General features: G+C 35.3%; 1 pseudogene; it reads right to left on the bottom strand.

Annotated features, from left to right (window-relative positions):
- Positions 1-3320: 3320 nt before the first annotated feature.
- On the bottom strand, positions 3321-15847 carry LOC127628552 (ankyrin repeat and SOCS box protein 14-like; annotated as a pseudogene).
- Between the last annotated feature and the right edge of the window lie 224 nt (positions 15848-16071).

Below are 16071 nucleotides of genomic sequence, written 5' to 3' on the forward strand. Positions count from 1 at the left end.
TCTGTGATGCCAGGTGACAGCACTGGACCCCTTAGCCGTTCCTTCTGGTTGCCGGTTGACTCGGGGCACCAGCACCACCGGCTCGAACACTCCCTCGGTGTCGTGATCCCCAGTCAGCGGCGAGGACTCCTTGGATAGCACATCCATCCTCCTTTGGGTTTTGGCACCAGTATAACAATTATGGAAAGGAGGAACCTAGGGCCGGCTTGACAAAACAGGCAGACATTTATTGTTGCACTTTTCAGTCACACACAATAAGGCCGCTTTTCAGTAGTACACAAAAGGTTTGATTTTCAGCAACACCACACTGACACGCAGATACACACATGCAGCTTCATGCATCTCTTTCTCCCATCTGCCACGATCTCTTCTCCTTAAGTACTCCCGCCGCCCCTTGCTGGAATGTGAGACCGGTGTGGCACGCTGGGGAAAGTAATTCGCCACTTATCTTCCCAGCCTCGCTCTACCCAGGTGCCACTCGTCTCCGCCCTGCCCACCACAGCCGTCAACTCAAAAGACATGGATCTGTAAGACACAGCCACGATTTCCGGTATATATGAAGCATTAGGGCACAAAATCACTTTGACATAACTGAGTGCAGGATGGGTGCAACGAAAGAGCATGTAAATCACTGACCCGCTTAGCGGTCGCCAAAGCAAGAAGAAGCGCAGTCTAGTGGGATAACATTTTTAAATCCACAGACTCTAACGGCTCAAACGGTGGATCACAAAATACATTTAACACTAAGGACAGGACCCAAGGGGGAACAACTGATTTAATTGCTGGTCTGAGGTGCCACGCACCCTTCAAAAATCGAATATGTAAGGGGTACTCACCAGGCAAATTGCCATTAATTCACCCCTTGTCATGATATGCTGAAATTTCAATTTCTTCCCTTTCAATGGGAAGGCCCACAGAGCCCACAATTCTGGCAGAGAATGCAGAATCTCCACCCTTGCTTGTGTGAGGAGAACTGTGCCTAATGGAAGACACCAAGGCTCTCCTATCAGAAGGCTGATGATGCCCGGATACCATGTTTTCGAAGGTCACCAATTGGCTACAAGAATTAGTGATCAACCCTCCTTATGCACTCTGTCCAGTGTGGGATGAATCAGCTCTTCTGGGGGAAATGCATACAGGGCCACTGATGTGCGAAAGTGTCCATATGACAATGTGTGTTTTCTCGTGATGTGAATAGATCTACGCTGGCCTTTTCCAAACCAATCCCAGATCTGAAAAACCACCTCTGGGTGAATGAGCCATTCCCTGACACGGGGTCCTCCCCTGCAGAGGAGATCTGCCCCTACCCTCAGGTGGCACATGTTGATCTGAGAGATGATGTCTGTTGCACCAAATCAAAAGCATGCGAGACAGTTGTAACAGACTGAGAGACCACGTCACCCCTTGTCTGTTTATATATGACACAACGCTTGAGGGCTAGAAAAACAGCCAGTAACTCCAAATAGTTTATGTGGAGAGTTTCTTGTGGAGCTGACCACACCTCTCTCACTGATACTCCATTGCACAAGGCACTCAACCCAGTAACGATGTTTTTAGCTTCACTGTTAGGCAAGAGAGAATCCTGCCCTGGGGAACCCCTTTTTTGAGCAAGAGAAAGCTCGATGGCCGGTGGCAAGACCAACCCTGCTTCTGCAGCACCATCCATATATTTATTGAAACCCAGTTTGCTGGTAACCGGTTGCCAGCATTTAAAAATAACGTTTTCACTCTGGAACAATTGAAATCACTTTGTTCCCATCTTTGGTTACATTCTGCAAAAAAAAAATCATTTTCGTTCCTTGAAACGTTTTAAGTCCACAGAATCCGTTTTGAACATGAGTATCTTCATTTCACTAGTGTTTATAAGAAGCTTTTCAATAATGCATATGAATGAATTTCACTGATGTTTATATCGGTGCATTAATTTCACTAGTGTTTGTAAGAGGCTTTTCAACAATTATGGCCTACACCGCTCCTCATACCTATTTCTAGGTCACTAATCAAATGTAAGCAAATTTGTGACATTAACCACGAGAACTCCTTTTAAAAGGTCATATTTCCTTCCATATTTCCTTCCAAGCACAAAAGATTCTCTTTGTAACATTCTCAAATCACATTGGGAAAACATCACATTTTGTACAAATTTGTGTAGTCCATGCTGAGTGCATGATGTCATCAATGCAAAACATACTAAAATACAAAATAAATAATGTTAATATTTTTCAATAAATTATTCACTCATATTGTTGTGCTGATAAGATAATTTGTCATTACAAAAAATATATAATAATTAGAAATTAGAAAACAATGCAAAATGGAAGAATTTTCACTAGTGGTCTCAGTTTTTTTTAACTCCACTATCTGGACATAACTGACAAAACATTAACATCAAATTGTGAAAATGAATGGATATTTTACAAAGCAATATTTTTATATTCTTCAAAAGAAAAAAAAATTGTAAAATAAAAAAGACTGCATTCATTTTATAAAAACATAAATCCATGAATTTATATTATATTCAGAGAAATATTCGCTTGGTTTTACTCTTGTTCTTTTATTCTCCCTCTATTGTAAATGTCATACTCTTTGAAGTGAATATAGTCTTTGAGACAGGGGGGCAGAGGCAGGAAACTGATGAAAATGGGAGCTCTCAGTCGCAAGCGACCCACACATTCACGGATCTTCAGTCTGCAGAGGTACTTCAGGCTTCAAGTATTTTCTGGAGAGCAGAAAATTCTAGGTTTAATGAAGCGTTCTGGAATGCGCTTTCTTTCAATCAGACAACTAATCTCTTACAGTAAGTCTAACACTGAAAAGTTGAGATCTGTACATCAAATTTACTTACAATATAAATTTACACAGAAGCCTTGATTTCCATACAGAGCAGTTGATAGCGACTCACTTTAAAGCTTAAAAAGCACCCAAAATTGCATAAAAGTAGTCCATGTAGCTTGTGCATCATTTTCCAAGTTTTCTGGGGCATACGATAGGGTTTGGTTGAAAAACAAACTAAAATGTAAGTAATTTTACAGTGAAGATCTTGACTTCTGACATAGTTCTCCTGTGCACATTCATGAGTGCATGAGAAAGGCTTGTTCACTATCAACTTGTATGGAAATCTGGGATTGCAAAATTCTTTAAAATATATCCTTTTGTGTACCCCAGAAGAAACTAAGTCATATGGGTTTTGAACCACATGAGGATGAGTACATTAAAACAGAATTATCATTTTGGGGTGATTTATTCCTTCTAAAATATCAGATAATACCCCTTAAAATATATACATTCATGTTTATACTTTTCTAATCTATTTGCAGAGCTCAGAAATGGAAAGCAATTGGTCTGACCACCACATCTTTAATAACAGAAGTGCTCCAGCCCTCATAGTCCTCATGCACATGAGAGGCCTGTCCATAAAGACAGTCAAAGCAGTGTTCATCATCACCTCATCCTTTAATGCGTGCTGCAGGGTAGAAGGGAAGTGTGTTGACACAAGGGTAGTAGTTGACGTTGGCACTGTACCGCAGCAGAGTTTTAATGAGCTCATATTTGCCCAGCCACATGGCCACCTGCAGGCAGATGACAGGGTCCTGGTTGAGCATGGCCCCAGACTCCAGAAGCAGCCGTGGTGGTTGCACATCACTGTTTGAAATGGCAAAGAACAGTCATAAGTTCCTGTGCACTTTTTGATGCAGTATGAAGCTTAGGAGCAGCTCCAGGCACTGAGAGTGACCATGTGCTGCTGCGGAGTGTTACGGACTCATACCACTCTTTTATAACTGCCTTTATAGTCACTGGGATCAGTTGCTCCAGTGCTCTGTGAAAGCAGAGGAGGGGTGGATATAGGATTGTTTCAATAGCGACAAAAGAGCATAAGACTTGAAACACAGATTTGTATCAACCAGGGGCAATTCTAGTATTGTAATCTTAGGGGGACTGCCCCTTTTTATATGTGTACATTTAATGTATTACACTCTGTCATAAGTGACTTTGGATAAAAATGTCTACAAAATGCATAAATGTAAATGTAAACATCATTCAAGCTAGCCAGATAATGTTCATTCAGAGAATCATAATTTCTACAACAAACATTTATAAAGTTATAAAAATAACCATAACTGCTTGAAGGAAATAGAATAATAATATAATGCATATATAATAATAACTGTCTATTAAATGGCAACACATTTCATCTGTCCCACTCATCCCTTTTTTGTTGGTTTGTTCTCCATTTATTAACAAACATTATAGAATATTAATAAATCATTTAGCTTATTCTAGTTCATCTTTGCAACTTCTAGTTTTAAGTTATATTTAACACCAAAAAACCTACTACTACAAAAAATGTCACATTTATTTAGTGGAGTAAATTAACTCCAGTTGATGTTTCTCTTTCTGTCATTAACTCGTATCTTGAGTCTTTTGAATTCGTTCACCAAAAGCATTTATTCACATTCTCGTTCAGTGACTTAACAGTATTTGCATTATAAGTGTTTTCCCCACAAATGACTCATATCTATAATAAGCATATCTATAATTTTTTCAACTGCAATTTTTAATTTTCTGAAAACAATATTAACCTAAAAATAATGACTTGCATCATTTCAAACCTATTGTACTTTTTTCTTCTGCCGAACACAAAAGGAGGAATTTTTTAAGAACGTTCTATTCGCTGATTTTAATTCAACTGCAGTGGAGGATGCAAAAGAGTCCTAAAAGTATGTCCATGTGACTAGTGCGTCTTATTCCAAGTCTTCTGAAAACATATGATAGGTTTTGGGGAGAAAATTGTAGTTATTTTTCAGTGAAATTCTTTCACGGCTCTCCTTTGAGTGTTCATGAGTGTATGATAGAACCACATTCATGTGTTCACGCATGTGTTCAACTTGCATTGTTTTTGTCCTTTACAAAGTCTTAGCACGAGCCATTGAAAATGACCTTGTCTCGTGTAGGCCTATTCATTTACATACAAAGGTGAGCAATGAAGCTATGATGTCCAGTTTCACTGTAAAATAACTTACATTTCAGATTGTCTCTTGCTAAAACCTTCTTCTTATGCCTTCGGAAGACTTTGAATGTGACGCATGAGTCACATGGGCTACTATTATCATTTTGGGTTTTTTTGGTCTTTTTATAAGCTGTAATGTGAGTCACTATCAACTGCCATTGTATTGATATCAGCTAACTGAACTTCCTCCTTTTGTGTTCCACAGAAGAAAGGAAGCCATATGGGTTTAGAGCAACAGGACGGTGAGCAGGGTTGGAAAGAGTACTGAAAAATCATACTCAAGTAAAAGTACTGTTACTTCCCCAAAATGTAGTGTGAGTATAGTAAAAGTACCTGTCCTAAAAACTACTCAAGAAAGATTAAAAGAGTAGCTTATTTAAAAGTATACATGAGTAGTGAGTATTGGGTTGCGAATGTGATGAACACTATGCTGTAATTTCAAAATGTAGCATGCACACTGTAATTTACATTCCCTTTTATGGCAGTTTGCCAGAAAGAATACAAAATGTATGTATTTTATAGGTATTTCTGACTGCCAACTTTTAAAATCCATCACCTATCTATGACAAACACTACATGAATCTGATTCCAAAAAAATAAAAGGGTGACATGATGACAGAATTTAAAAGATGAAAAAGTTATTTTCAATAAACTGACCTCCATTTTATTTATTTTATTTTAAATCATAATGTTGTAATTACATTAAAATCAGTTTATGTGTAGGGTCTAAATTAACCTTAATGCCGACAGAGCAAGTTATTGTTGTGCATAAACATGTTCAAAACAATGCAAGAATGCAAAAAAATGCTAAAAAGCAGGGTCAATTGGAGCGTCATCGGGCACAACAGATGGGGTAGAGCAGGGGTGGGAAAAGTTGTTTGGTAAAAGGGCCACATCAGGCTTTAAAGAAATAATTCACCCAAAAGGGAATGAGTGCCAAAATTTTTAATCCATGTCTTCAGAAGCGATATGATAGGTTGGATGAGAAACAGATCAATATTTATGTACATTTTTACTTTAAAGTCATCTTCCTGCTCAGTCAATCTCCACTTTACCTTTCACTTTCACGTTTTTTGTGATTCACATTCCCAAGTAAAAATGTTACTTTTACCCAGTGTTGGGTAAAAGTAACATTACCCAACACTGCTTCTGAAGACATGGATTTAACCACTGGAGTCATATGGATTGTTTTTATGCTGCCTTTATGTGCTTTTTGGAGCGTCACAATTTTGGCACCCATTCATTTGCATTGTATGGACCTACAGAGCTGAAAAATTCTTCTAAAAATCATTGTTTGTGTTCTGCAGAAGAAAGAAAGTCAAACACATCTGGGATGGCATGAGGATGAGTAAATGATGAGAGAAATTTCATTTTGGGTGAACTATCCCTTTAAGTAGCACATGGGGGGCCAAATTGTCCTTTTGAGATACTATGTTTCACATTGATTTAGTTAATGAATCTTTTAAGCCAAGAAATATTTGTGATGTATGATTTGTGATGATAAAATAATTTATGATAAATTATTTTATCATCTCTACTTTCCTAGTAATTTATTATACAAATGAACACACTCTCTACATCAGGAGTCGGTATTATTTAAAAAACTAACAAAATAATTACAAAATATTATTAAAAAGGTCACTGTTTTATTGTATTGCATTAACACTTTAAAGCTACAAGTTATTCAGCCAGAAGTAGTGAGAAGTTTTATTGTTATTGTTGTTTTATAATAGCCTTATAATTACATATTAGACAGTGAGGCTTACACTTCAAGTCCGACATTTTGATACAAATCCACTTTTTGTTCAACTGTTTATGTTCACTTTAGACATATCCTGCTGTGTTGACATTAATGCCTCGCTAAAACGGGCATTGGCTGGATTATGAAGTTTATTTGATCGTTTCGGCGCATAACCGCTATAGCGCTCTCGGAACACACACACATGTAAAGCGCAGCGCAGAGCAGTTACAGACGCCAGGAAATAAAAAGTCAATCTTTTATATTTGATCTATTCTAGATCAACCAACCAGTGGTTGTCTTGCTACCGTGGTCGATGTAATGAACAGCCCTGGTCTAGATGTAGAACAGATGCTAAGTATAGAAAATTATTCAAAGGTTTATCATCGATAGGCTATCGAGGACATCTCATTTCCCCGATAAAAATCGCGATCGTTTAATCGCCCAGCCCTATAACATTGCATTAATCTCTTACAGCAACCCAATAATATCAGTGATAGATAGCTAAATTACTCAAAGAAACTAATAAGCAGATATTAATCCTCGATATGTTTCTTCAAATTAAAGGCAGATTTACCGCTGATATCTATGGCAAGCCATTTTGACATGTATTCCTTAAAACTTACTATAGTATACTTGTTTTTATGTTACTAGTACTTATTTTTTAGTGACTAGTAACTATTCCATTCAAGCAGGCCCGGTTCTACGGGGGTGCTTGAGCGTGCTAAGCACCCTCAAACAAATATAAAAGCACCCTCAGATGAAATTATTAATAGCGTATATGCAAACCAGATTTCACCGCCAATAGACACACAGACAGATGCACACACTTTCATATCTTTCAAATCCGATCCGAATCTTAATTTCATCATGCTTCCATGTCTCCGATATCCACTTGTTATCCATATATAATACCATTTGATACGTGTCCTCATCAGTTTGCAAGTGTGACGGGCATAAGTGTGCGTATCTCTTTAATTTTTCCACTCGACTGTTAGGTGCGTCCCGCTCAGGAAACTCGTTAACTGACTTTGTGAGACTGGGTTTTACAGTAGCATTAAAATATTCATCATCCATGTTGCACGATGAATAATTCTTATTATGGATATAAGAAATTGGCTAAATAAAGCCCAAACCACCACTATGCAAGATGCTCATCGATTAAGCTATCAAACAACACCACCTACCGATTTCCTACAACCTCTCTCGCACCGCCTGATACAACTTGCACACCCGGGCGACAAACCCTATTAAGTGCTGCCGAGTGACCTAGGTGAGGAAGAGCCCTTAAAGGTGATGTGCTTAGAAAAATACCCTAGTCGATCTAGGAGGCTGCAGCTGTTCTGAATGATGGTAAGAAAAAGCTTTTTGTTGTTGACTTATATGACGAATGTTAACTGTACATTTCTGTGCCATTTGTCAGTTATTTATGTAACATGCAATACTATTTCATGGAGAATGACTAGTTTATTTAAAATCATACCTGATTCTGTACTGCTAGATAAGATAGATTAGGCACTTAACCTTTCATCTTTATTTCTCTCCAATTTAGGTGATGTGTCCCCTAGTCCATGGCCCCTATTGACAGGCATACTTTGCATCCTTCCACATAACTAATTATTTTCCATAAACTGTACATATTTTGATGTCTCCTCCTTTGAAGTTTTCTGTTATAAAAGCTAGCAAGCACTTTACTCTTTTTCAAATTTCAGCACATGTTTGTTGTAACAGCCAACATCATAAGACAAATGGAAAAATCTGTCTTCATTCAAAAATACTATTCTTCATTTTCATAGATTTATGCTATAACATAGTTATACCAAGTCAGTGCATTTCTGAAATGGTGTTGGATAATGTTTTGAAATGATTGATTTTATTTTTTGCTGAATCTCGGGTGATGCGTTTCTGGTGATGTGTAAAAAAACATAAACTTCCCAGTGGATAATACCATGTTTGGTGGCACTATTTTCAGATTGTTGAAGATAAGGAGCCATTTCCTACATATTTATTTACACATTAGTGAGCACCCTCGATATTTTCAGAAGCACCCTCAGAGATTTGATTCTAGAACCAGGACTGCATTCAAGGCTGGACTGGGAAGAGAAATCGGCCTGGGATTTTACAAAGGCTGGTGCCTTTTTTTTTTTTTTTTTTTTTTGTGGTCCGTTCTGCATAACACGTGGCTCAGTTTAGCTTATCACGGCCCATTTGGCCCATTTTGCCGCCAACCCACCGGCCCACTCGGTTCTCCCGATGGCCAGTCTGCCCCTGATTGGCCCCAAAGTGTGTCGGCCCACTGGGGCAATGCCCGGTATGCCAGATTACCATTCAAGACCCGATTCCATTAGATACTAGAACTTTTTCATTAGATACTAGTAGTTATTCTAATAGTGACTAGTATCTATTTAAATTTTCCTATTCTAATAAATAGATACTTAATTTCAATGTTTAGTAACTATTTAGCCTACAGATATCCAGAACTTAGGTAGTACTATTTCTAGAGCACATTTCCATTCTATGCAAATATTATGTTGAATATAAATGCAAAGTCACTCTCTTTCTTAAAAGGGAAGGATCACTTGACACCCATTGTGCCTACTGACACCTAGTGATAGACAACTGAAACATCAACATTGCTGAATGGACAATTAATGGCATAGACTTTACAGAACTGCTGAGCAGCATAATGAAATAAATAAATTAAATGAAAAAGAGTCATTTTTTTTCTATATATCTCACACACAATTCAGTAATACAATACATGGCTAATACAATTATAAGAGGCAATTATAGTCAGTTGGTTTATATTTCTATTGTAGATTGTCTTAATCCATGATGACTTTAAAGATTATGTGCAATACATTACAGTAAATTATACTTTATCTGATGATTACAGCAACAAACTAATTACAGCAAACTACTATGACTGTATATAAACATGGGACCAACATCTTTTTCTGAGGAGAATGCTTCTTCCTACATGTGTTCATAATCTTTTCTTTTTTGATTCATGAATCAATAGTTTTTTACACTCTGTCTGACCTCGGATCATTCCTAGGAGGAAAACAAATCTGCCTATATGCGTCAGTACCTCTTTGACTTATATGCAGTCAGTCAGCACTTGCTGTTGCACTCAGTTCATAATGAAGTAGGCCTATACAACTGCAAGTACGTAAAACATTCTTGGTACTATTCTATTCTAAGTTCAGTATTGTATTAGTAGATACTTTAATGTTAACATACACTAATCTTGGGTCTAAATCTGCTTCATAAAAACAAAAAACAAATCTTCACCCTTTACATTGGTGCTGAAGACCCGGGAAGAAGTAGGGATACGCCATAGTAGAGTTCTCGCCACTATCATCCACCCCACCTGGAAGCGGAGGAACGGCTTCCAAGTAAATCCAAGTAAAATACCACGAATATGTTAATAGCTGAAAGGTTCTCATGTTTATGCAATGATCAGTTTGAATGAAGATATCACCATTCACATTCTTACTAGTTCCTTTTGTTGTTGGAGATATCTCCAAATTTAAGATACTAGTACTTATTCTGTTTTTGATATCAACTGTTCTCTTCTGACTAATATGTATTCCCATGCTTATTTATTAGATACTAGAACTTATTCATTAGGTACTAGTAATTTATATTTAGATACTATTACTTATTTATTAGATACTAGTGCCATTTTTCATATCTTAGTAGTAACTAAGTGCCATTTTCCTACTAGTGCCATTTTTCAAAGTGTTTTTCATATTGTTACTAATAACATTTCATATCTTAGTAGTAACAATTGTTTAAAAAAAAATCTTACTATTAAAATAAAAATCGTAATAGTAACATTCAGAATAAGTACTAGTATCTTATGAATAAGAAATAACATCTAATGAATAAGTACTAGTATCTATTGAATAAGTATCTGTTGAATAAGTACTAGTACCTAATGAATAAGTACTAGTACCTAATGAATACGTACTAGGATCTAATGAATAAGTACTAGTACCTAATGAATACGTACTAGGATCTAATGAACAAGTACTAGTACCTAATGAATAAGTACTAGTACCTAATGAATAAGTACTAGGATCTAATGAATAAGTACTAGTACCTAGTGAATAAATACTAGGATCTAATGAATAAGTACTAGTACCTAATGAATAAGTACTAGTACCTAATGAATAAGTACTAGTATATATTCAATAAGTATCTCTTGAATAAGTACTAGTACCTAATGAATAAGTACTAGGATCTATTGAATAAGTACTAGTACCTAATGAATAAGTACTAATACCTAATGAATAAGTACTAATACCTAATGAATAAGTACTAGTACCTAATGAATAAGTACTAGGATCTAATGAATAAGTACTAGTACCTAATGAATAAGTACTAGTACCTAATGAATAAGTATTAGGATCTATTGAATAAGTATCTCCTGAATAAGTACTAGTATCTATTGAATAAGTATCTGTTGAATAAGTACTAGTACCTAATGAATAAGTACTAGTACCTAATGAATACGTACTAGGATCTAATGAATAAGTACTAGTACGTAATGAATACGTACTAGGATCTAATGAACAAGTACTAGTACCTAATGAATAAGTACTAGGATCTAATGAATAAGTACTAGTACCTAATGAATAAATACTAGGATCTAATGAATAAGTACTAGTACCTAATGAATAAGTACTAGGATCTAATGAATAAGTACTAGTACCTAATGAATAAGTACTAGTACCTAATGAATAAGTACTAGTATCTACTGAATAAGTATCTCTTGAATAAGTACTAGTACCTAATGAATAAGTACTAGTACCTAATGAATACGTACTAGGATCTAATGAACAAGTACTAGTACCTAATGAATAAGTACTAGGATCTAATGAATAAGTACTAGTACCTAATGAATAAATACTAGGATCTAATGAATAAGTACTAGAACCTAATGAATAAGTACTAGGATCTAATGAATAAGTACTAGTACCTAATGAATAAGTACTAGTACCTAATGAATAAGTACTAGTATCTATTGAATAAGTATCTCTTGAATAAGTACTAGTACCTAATGAATAAGTACTAGGATCTAATTAATAAGTACTAGTACCTAATGAATAAGTACTGATACCTAATGAATAAGTACTAGTACCTAATGAATAAGTACTAGGATCTATTGAATAAGTACTAGTACCTAATGAATAAGTACTAATACCTAATGAATAAGTACTAGTACCTAATGAATAAGTACTAGGATCTAATGAATAAGTACTAGTACCTAATGAATAAGTACTAGTACCTAATGAATAAGTATTAGGATCTATTGAATAAGTATCTCCTGAATAAGTACTAGTACCTAATGAATAAGTACTAATACCTATTGAATAAGTACTAGTGTCTAGTGATGAAGTACTAGTACAGTATCTATTGAATAAGTACCAGTATCTAATGAATTAGTAATAGTGTTTAATAAAGAAGTACTAGTATCTATTGAACAAGTACTAGTATATATTGAATAATTACAAGTATCTAATACATAATTTATAGTATCTAATTAATACATACTAGTATCTATTGAATAAGTACTAGTGCCTATTGAATAAGTACTAGTCACAAAAAAATAAGTACTAGTAACATAAAATAGATACTATTAAGTTTTAAGTAATAAATGACAAAACAGCTTGCCATATGGGATGTTCAGTTGTTGAACTGCATTTGAGGCATGCTCCACATCCGTGATTAACAGCAGTTAAATTGGCACCAAATCTACAGCTGCCATTCAAGTTTTTTTGTGTGTGTTATTTAATTTGCCAGGAGTCACAAGACTCTTGTAGCCAATCACATTGATGGATACAAATTAAATCAGGAGAGGGAAGTAGCACACAGATGGAGGAAAAATAGCAAAGTAAAAATAGTTACAGTATTTAAAATGTACTCAAGTAAAAGTATAACATTTTTAAAGTACTTAAAAAGTACAATTCCTGGGAAAAGCTACTTACTCACCAGCCGACTTCATGACAGTTTCTTCCCCCAAGCAATCCGACTTTTGAACACTTGATCTCTCACGATCAATATACATCAGCACTGCACTTTATTAATCTTACACTGGACTGTCATAAATTATATTCTCTTTACAATACAACCTACTGTAAAATATTTTAAACACTTTATATACTTTTTTTTATTGTATGTGTATTCTTTATTATGTGTATGTGTATGTTTATTTTATATTGTGTGTATTGTTTACTGTACATTTTATGTTATTATTGTGCTGTGTAATTATGTGTATATTGGATATTAGATATGTAAATTGGTATATGTCTCGTCACTGTGATGACTGCTATGTTCCTCGGAAGACTGCACACAAGACTTTCACCCACTGCTGCACTTGTGCATATGGTCGTGTGACAATAAAGTGATTTTATTTTATTTGAATTTGATTTAATTACAGTAACCTGAGTATTTATAATTCGTAACTTTACACCCGTAACACTCACCTGTGAGTAAATGATGACAGACTTGTGAACTTGTGACAGATTAACTATTCCATTAAGTATAAAGGCCTCACTAAATACTGTTAGATTTATGTTTAAAAAAGAAAAAGAAAAAAAAACAATTAGCTTCTAACAATTAGGTTAGACAAATAAATGTATTTCAAGATTACAGGTACTTAATGCAATTTTGAATCTCACATATAGATTTATCTTCTTTTAAGGATATTTAGGTATTTTTACGGGGGAAAAAGACAAAAATAATGCATTAAAGGAATATTCTGGGTTCAATACAAGTTAAGCTCAATTGACAGCATTTGTGGCATGAAGTTAAGTACCACAAAAATTCATTTTGACTTGACTCTCCTTTTCTTTAAAAAAAACCATTGAGGTTACAGTGAGGCACTTACAATAGAGTGCAGGGAAGATGAAAGTGAATATGGCCAAATTATGGAGGGTTTAAAAACATAAATATGAAGCTTATAATTTTATAAAAGCACTTGCTTTCATTCTTCTGTTAAAACTTGAGTATTATTTGAGCTGTAACATCGTTAGAAAGGTTAGAAAGTGATTTTATCACTTTTTTGATCGATTTGTACATGTATGTCTTGTGGCTATACTTTTGAAAAAGTGTGTATTTTAACATTTGCAGATTGGCCCCCATTCACTATTGTAAGTGCCATACTGGAACCAAGATGTTATCTTTTTTAAAGAAAAGGAGGGACAAAATACACTTTTGTGGTAATCAACATTATGCCACAAATGCTATCGATTGTACTTAACTTGTATTGAACACAGAACATTCCTTTAAGAAATTGTTTTCAGTGGTGTGTCACTCAGAAAATGTCCACTATACAGTGGACATTTTAGGCTATACAGTGGATGGGAAGATGGCCTGTGTGGGTGGGGATGTTGGGATCGGCTCTGTACTCCTGCAGCAGTGAGATGATATAATCTTTTCCAGAGGCTGCTGTATCAAACAAAACTGAGGCTGAACTTGGAGAGTTAGGCTTGGATCACACACTAGCCCCTGAAAGTGAATAAAATATAAACATGAACTCCATAACATGTAGTTAGTTGACACTTTTGACATATTCTCTATTGTGAAATTCTTCAATCTTAAAGTACTGACCATTTTTTTTTGTAATGATTATTGATGCAACTTTTTAGATATTATTTTAATTGAGATACTACATGGAAAGTTTGTACTAAAAACAATGTCAAACTGCAGGACCATTTCAAATTAACTAATAAAATATAAAATGTGATTTAAATATTGAAAAATATTGCTTCCTTTATGTGTTTTTTGGAGCTTTAAAGTTTTGGTCACAATTCACATGCATGGTACGTACTTATAGAGCTGAAATATTCCACAGAAGAAAGAAAGTAATAAACATCTGGGATGGTATCAGCGAGAGTAAATTATGATTTTATTTCTTTAAAGGCATAGTTCACCCAAAAATGAAAATTCTTTCATAATTTACTCTCTCTCTCTCTCATATTGTTATCAAACCTGTATGACTTTCTTTCCTTTTTGGAACACAAAATGACACGTCAGGCATAATGTTAGCCTTAGGCCAACAATCACTTTTACTTTCATTGAATGAAGAAAAAAATAACCACACATATAATATTCGGAAAGAAAGTTTTTAACAACATGAGGGTGATTAAACCATTACAAAACTTTTAATTTAAACAAACTATACCTTTTTAAAAAAAACTTTCTCTTGGGCATCAAACTTAATAATAAAGGAATATACTTGACCAAAGCACAACATGTCATTTATAAAAAGTTGCATGAATTAACACATGCAAATTTCGTGGTCTAAAAAAGTGTCTTGCAGTTTTAATCTTAAGTGAATAATGTGTGCTTACTAAGCAAACTGTACATGCTGAAAATAGCACAGTGTTCCACACCTGCAACTAATGCAGAAACATCATCATCATTTTTGCTGTCAGGCTCACAGCCATTCTGTTGCAGGAATGTGGCATTCTCTCTAAGACCGTGAACAATGGCAAGAAACAACGGAGTCTCCCCTCTCAAAGTATGGCACTGCCCTGAACCCTGAGGAGATGCTAAATATGGAATTCTTATTAACAAACAATTTCAAAAAATCTTTGTCTTAGTGAGATTATGCATATCATAATGCAAATACAAAACATGTCCTATACCTGCATAAGTGATCTCCAGAATGCTCTTCTTCTGCTGTACTGCTGCTTTGTGCAGTGAGATTCAGCCCCTGCTGTCTGCATTAGACAGAGCCTCCTTACACTGCACCAGGATCTTCAGAGGATCCTCTTTAACTGACATTACACATGCATATACAAGACCATTCTGCAGCTCTTATATTGAGCACTAAGAGAATTCAACTCTTACTAGCCTATATGGCAGTGAAAATGTCCTCATGGTCTATGCAGTCTAATATATCACTATTGGACATGACAGCAATGTGTTTGATTACAGTATATATTGTAGTTATACACAGAGATAGACATACACTATTAGTGTATTCAATTCAGAGTGATCTACTCCAAAAGACTCTGTTTAATCATGAATTGAATGGCCTCATCCACATCCCAGTCATCCTTTGCAGCATTATAATCTTATTCCATGTTGCGCTACTAAAACTCTAATTTGGCAACTAGAAGATCAAAAGATACACATACTGTGTAGGAAAACACAGTATGCCTTTATCATTATGACTGTTTTGAGGTGATAGTATGACAGCATATCATATACTAGTTTGACTCTTGAAGATTACATTCATTTTTTAATTTTGCAACATGCTGTATACTGTCTACCGTGCTGGCTTGTATTACGAGAGTATGTACTGGAA

Source organism: Xyrauchen texanus, chromosome 35, assembly GCF_025860055.1.
Source record: "Xyrauchen texanus isolate HMW12.3.18 chromosome 35, RBS_HiC_50CHRs, whole genome shotgun sequence".
NCBI lineage: Eukaryota > Metazoa > Chordata > Actinopteri > Cypriniformes > Catostomidae > Xyrauchen > Xyrauchen texanus.